The sequence below is a fragment of the Nicotiana attenuata genome, unplaced genomic scaffold, assembly GCF_001879085.1.
Source record: "Nicotiana attenuata strain UT unplaced genomic scaffold, NIATTr2, whole genome shotgun sequence".
NCBI classification, from domain to species: domain Eukaryota; kingdom Viridiplantae; phylum Streptophyta; class Magnoliopsida; order Solanales; family Solanaceae; genus Nicotiana; species Nicotiana attenuata.
In genome coordinates, this window is record NW_017670305.1 from 389,256 (window position 1) to 395,658 (window position 6,403).

A 6,403-nucleotide genomic window follows, 5' to 3' on the forward strand; every position below is an offset into this window, starting at 1 on the left:
GCTACCCCCCCCCCCCCACCCCCACCACACACACACCCCAAACTTTTCCAACACTCAACATCTTTGACATTCCTTCAACAGGATATACTTCTCCACTGCACAAATTTGTAGAACCATCCACAGAAATCAAATTAACACCCTTTGATAAAACAAATGTAAGAAAATATTATGATACATTACCTGTTAACACTGATTACGAAAGGATCTGGATTTCTTTTTCCAGGATAGGTTTCTCCCCAGTCCTCTTCCAATCCCCTTGACCACTCCAGCTACCACGTTCCTTATCCGTAGAATTCCCTTTCTTGTAACCAGAATTAGTAAATGTAGGCTTTGAGGGAACCGGCTCCTCAGCGACATAAGCAGTAAGAATTTCATTCATTATTTCATGAAATTCCCTCAAACCTGCATTATCATATGCTAGCTAACACCATGTAATTGTGAAGTGAAGAAATAGTGATGTTTATTTGCTGCCATAAGTTACCATCCGTCGACATATACAGAATCATGAACAGAGAGAGAGACACAAAACTCCTTTTTGACTAGTGATCGACCCCAAATCTTATCTGGTTGGAAAAATCATTTTCAGGATTTCGAACAGCAAGAAGCTTTGAACCTGAAGGTGACGGCACCATTGTAGACACACTGGACATCTCAATAGGGAATGCGACCCATTCAAAGCTCACAGAATTTGAACTTTCTTTTGAAATATGACTAGACAGTATGTATCTTCTTTTCTTGTTGGCAAGAAGATTTGGTTGGATAATTGAGAAATAACCTGGAGCCTCCTACAGTAGTAAAAGTAAAAGATAGTCGTAAGTCGGCAGCGTTGAGAGAATAAAAGTTAATTTTTTAAATTAATTTACAAAGACAAGAACGCATAAATAGAACATTTCATTCTTAATCCTCAATGTTATGTACTACCATTCTTTATTTTCAACCTCAACTGCTATTCATACATAAAAAAGAGAACAATGACCAGTGTCTAGGAGAACAATGACCACTGGTAGATGTGAAAGTCCAGGCATCGTCAATAGTAGGGATACTGGTAAAATCTTGAAGAAAATTAGACTGAGAAAAGTATTCTCCCTCAAAAGTTGCATCAAAACCCAAAGGTAATTCCTAGGAGGTGCTAGCTCCAGAATTTTCTATTGCTGAGCAAACTGACAACTGACAAGGTTCTATTAAACATGTAGAAGGACCATTAATAAAGCAGAAAATTGTATTCTGGCTTATAGAGTTAATAGCTCTTTTAGTTTCAAATCATGAATAATTATGCATAATATATTGGGGGAACTCCACGTACAATAAACACAAAAATAGGGAGACATATAGATATCAGAATATTTTTCTCCTGGAAAGTATAGAAAGTATCATGAGAGAAGGGGGCAAGAAAAGGAAGACCTAGTATCAATTGTTGATAAAACGGAGCTTAAATGACAAAAAGTATGCAAGTTTTAAGGTCAGTTTTAGAAGAATCACATACAAATGATTACTAATTAGCACATTATTAATGAATCAACGGATAGATGGTCTATTCTTTTTCTCCCTCTACTTTATCTGGCAGGAATCACCTGCTTCAATAAAAAAGCATCTCATTTAATCATTCACAAAAAGCAAAAAGAGTAATTCCCTTCTTGGCTGCTTGGTTAGGAATGTGGCTATTAACTAATACGTGATCATTAAACAAATAATTCGAAAATACGCACAATAGAAAACAGGATTTTTTTTCTCGCACACGCTCATTTAAAATATGCAAATTACTTGCTTTTCCACATTAGTGCATCATCTGAAGACAAATATCATGCAACTCATAAATATACACTTCTTGGTAGTATCACTATGTGTACTATGACGGCAACAAACAAACCAAAGCACATTATGATTCAATCAGATTAATTAACAATTGAAAACAAAGTATTCAGAAATGCATGATTAAGAGACAACAGGAAGAGAACAGTTAATAAGATGATGAAAAAGAGACAAAATCAGATCAGTTAAGCAAACTTTTGAAACTAATTAACTTAATTAGCATCAGTGACAAGCAAAGTTACTCCAATCTACAGTGCTACTGCTGTCCAAGTATTATTGCGCACATTTGCATGTGAAGATACGGAGAAAGAAGGTGAACCTGGAGAGGCAAAAAGGTCTGGTAATGTAGAGAGGCTTGGAGTGCTTGAAATAACGAATTTGGCGAGTGAAATGGATGAGAGCCCAAGGAAAACTTCGACCTCCTAGTCCTACATTTGGTGCTTTTTGCTGTTAAGTGGTGCAGTGTAGTCGTCATAGCGTAAGATATTTTCTTTTGTCTATCCATTTGGTCTTTTAACATGTTGGAAGGAGGGAAATGGAGAGACCCAAAAAAAAGGGGTGGGAAAAAAGACATAAATTAAAATAAAAGAAAAAAAATAAGAACATAAAATGAAAGTTAGGTTGGTTGGTTCAAAACATATGGAAATTACGAAAGATAATCTCTTATTTACTTAATTTTTATCCTGATTTCTAGCTAATATTCTCAATTAAATATTAAACAAATTTAATCCTAAACTTTATGTAGACATTTCAATTTTATTGGATTTAAATCCATAAAATTATTTGGATTGTACTTTAAACTCAAGGTATATTAGTCCAAATAGATATTATGGGCTATATTAATTATATTAGTCAAATACATATGGGTTATATAAACGAGTCCAAATATACTGAGCTAGCCCATTCGATTGGGCTACAAATGATGAGCCCACTTCATTAGGCCCATATGCCATCTTCCTAGAGGCCCGGTTTGGTGCCACGTGTCAAAATGACGTGGCATGCCAAGTCAAACGGAAGAGCCAATAGGATCGTGCAATGTGTCAAAATGACAAGGCATGCCAAGTCAAACTAAAGGGCCAATGAAATCACGCCACATGTGCAAGTGACATGTTCTAGCCAATCAAATGCGGCCTTGTCACACTTCAATTTGATTGGTCGAAAAGAGTTTTTTCTTATATAACTCTTTCCTCCCACAACTATAAATAGGGGTCCTCATAACTCAGAAAAGACACCAGAAGTTATAACAAGAAGACACAAGGGAGTTCGTGGATCAAAGGCCACAATTCTCTGCAAACTGCAAGTGTTCAAGCATTCAAGCACTTCAACACAAATTTCAAGTATTCAAAATCAAGAACAAAGTCAAATCAAATACAAGGCGTTCAAGATCAAGGCTATTTGTTTGTGATACAATTCGTGGCAACAATCAAAGTGTTCGCGACGGATAAATCATATTCAAATTCAAGATCAAGCTCAAAGCCCCTTGAATTTATATTGTAAAAGTAGAATCAGATGAATTATAGAGATTGTAACACTCATATTACTTGAAATCAAATACTACGATTGTCGCAATATTTTTCGATCTCGATTATTTTCCTGACGCAATTTATTGTTTAAAAATTCTGGCATGCCCAGTGGGACAATCTCTACCTCTCATCTCAACTTTTAAATCACCAAAGTTCAAGAACATCGAAATGGCTTCAAAGAAATTAACTCCAGTTCAACTTCGACCAAGGCTGCTAATTCCAGGTTCTATGCTGATGTGGAAAACATCCTCGATGTTACCTTTGGAAGATTTGGACCAGTTACGAGGAGCAAAGCAAGCTCTCTAGGACAACAAGCACCCCAAATGTCGTCCGCATCTACCCCTGTTTTTCGGATCTTCATCCTCAAAAGGAGCAAGATTTTCCACAAACGCACCCGAAGGAGGAAGCGATGTTGCTGAAAAGATCAAGAAAACTCTTGCTCTGCTTGACCTCTTCGGATCCAAGCATTCTGCTGTGAAGGAAGATGATGATGCTTCAAGTGATGGATCCTCCCCACTTACACAACATAGCATGAGTCGATCAAGGATCAATTTGTGTGAAAATCCATGCTACTCTCCATCGTCCACAACAATCATGCAAGCCATGGTGATAGACACTTCATTTGTTGAGGAGCAGTTGGCAAACTTGACGGAAGCAATCGTTGGCTTGACCAAGTGCATGCAAAATCAAGATGCTAGAATCGGCAAGCTAACAGATAGGGTGGGAATCTTGATGGAAGAAGAATACACCCACGCACCTGGCAAGCTCCCAGAAGTTCCAAAGAGTGATTCTTCCCCAAGACAAGTAGCATCCGCTAAGGCTATCCCTGTCTCATCTGAAGGGATGATTCCAATCAATCAACTGAAGGAGTTCATTGAAGGAACTATTAAAAATAAGTATGAAGTTGCTGCCAAGTCCTCCCTTACATATGCAAAGTCGTACACTGCAAGGGTCGATATGTTGAAGATGCCTGCTGGTTATCAACCTCCAAAGTTTTAACAGTTTGATGGTAAAGGTAATCCAAAGCAACATGTGGCGCACTTCGTTGAGACGTGCAACGATGCTGGGACTTATGGAGATTACCTCGTCAAGCAGTTTGTCTGCTCGCTAAAAGGAAATGCTTTTGACTGTACACAGATCTCGAGGATGGATCTATTGATAGTTGGGTTCAACTAGCGCAAGAGTTCCTCAATTGCTTTTATAGCACGAGACGTACTATAAGTATGATAGAACTCACACATACTCATCAACTAAAGAGTGAACCAGTTATCGACTTTATCAATCGTTGGATAAATGCAAGCCTCAACTGCAAAAAGAGGCTTAGTGAAGCTTCTGGCATAGAGATATCCATCCAAGGCATGCATCGGGGACTCTGCTACATCTTGCAAGGTATCAAGCCTAGCACATTTGAAGAACTTACGACTCGTGCCCGCGACATGGAGTTAAGCATGGCCTCCGATGGAAACGAAAGGCTGCCTATCTATGAGCCTAGCAAAGGGAGCGACAAGCAAGAAGTCAGGAAATGGAGCAAGTTGGTAACGAGGTCTGAAAACAAAGAAGCCATGAATGTCAACACATCACCTGTGAAGTTCACAATGAAGGTGAGCAAGAAGCATAGTACGAAATCCACTTCTTTTCAAGATAAACCAAGTGGGAAGTTGACTCTAAAAGAAATGCAAGAAAAGGAGTACCTATTTCTGGACTCTGATGTGCCAGCAATTTTTGAAGAACTCCTCGAGTTAAATCTCATTGAGCTTCCAGAGATGAAGCGACCAAATGAAGCTGGGAAAACGAATGACCCAAATTACTACAAATATCATCGACTTGTAAGCCACCCTCCGGAGAAGTGATTTGTCTTCAAGGACAAAGTTATGGACTTGGCCCGTGAAAAGAAGATCGTGCTTGAAGATGAGAAAGCAAGTGCAAACCAAGTCTCTATCACCTTTGGCTCATTCAGTCTAGATGAGTTATGCAGCTTAAAAGAAATCAAAGTTGAAGAATTACTGGATAACAACAAAGTTGAAGACGTCAACCTGATGATGATGAAGGTTGGACGTTGGTGACTCGTCGTAGGCGCCACAAAAAGAATCAATAGAACAACCAACAAGGAAGATGATGGTAAAAAGACCAATGAAACAAAATCCAGTTAGCTGTTTGAAGAAAGCAAAAGTAGAGATGCACCACCCTCAAAAGCCACGACATCTAGTGACCTTGGAGGATTTCTTGCCATGTTGGTTCCGCATGAAGATTTCCCGTGATGGTATTGAGGCCTCTTGTTACAATGCTGATAAAGGGCAAGAAAACAGTGATGACCTATCATTGGCACCATCTTCAGAAAAGCCCATCGAGTCTATTCCTTAAGAAGTTAACGCATGCGAGGAAAAAGTTACATTCACAAATTACGACCTTCTACTAGGTGACACTCATCATAACCGCTCGTTATACCTGGTTGGCTATATACGTGATGAAAGGGTAAATCGAATTTTGGTTGATGGAGGATCCTCAGTGAATATCTTGCCAATCGCACTGTGAAAGAACTTGGTATTCCCATGAACGAACTCTCTGAAAGTCATGTGATGATCCAAGGATTCAACCAAGGGGGGAAAGAGCCATATGTGCAATCAGGTTGGGAATCACCATTGAATATATGCAATCAAGTGCATGGATGCATGTGATCGACGCAAAGACTTCATACAACGTCTTGCTTGGAAGGCCTTGGATACATGAGAATAAAGTGGTTCCATCTACGTACCATCAATGTTTGAAATACTACGAGGGTGAAGTCGAGAAGAAGATAGTTGCTGATGATGAGCCATTCACCGAGGCTGAGTCACACTACGCCGATGCAAAGTTCTAGTTGAAGAACCGTGTTGTGAAGGAGTTAAAACCGATGATGTCATAAAAAGCAAAAATGACGAGCCCACAACTAAAAGAGCTAAGGTGACTGCTGGTAGAGTCAAAGATGTTACTGAAGAGGTACAACCTAACTCGAATAAATTTTATAGAGGGGATATTGCGTCTTATGGCAAGAAAGCAACTCTTGCACTCCAATATGTCCCTAAAAGGAAGAA

General features: G+C 39.1%; 1 pseudogene; it reads right to left on the reverse strand.

The window, feature by feature from the left end:
• Positions 1-2,292, reverse strand: part of LOC109237524 — a 5,686-nt pseudogene extending 3,394 nt beyond the window's left edge.
• Positions 2,293-6,403: the final 4,111 nt, after the last annotated feature.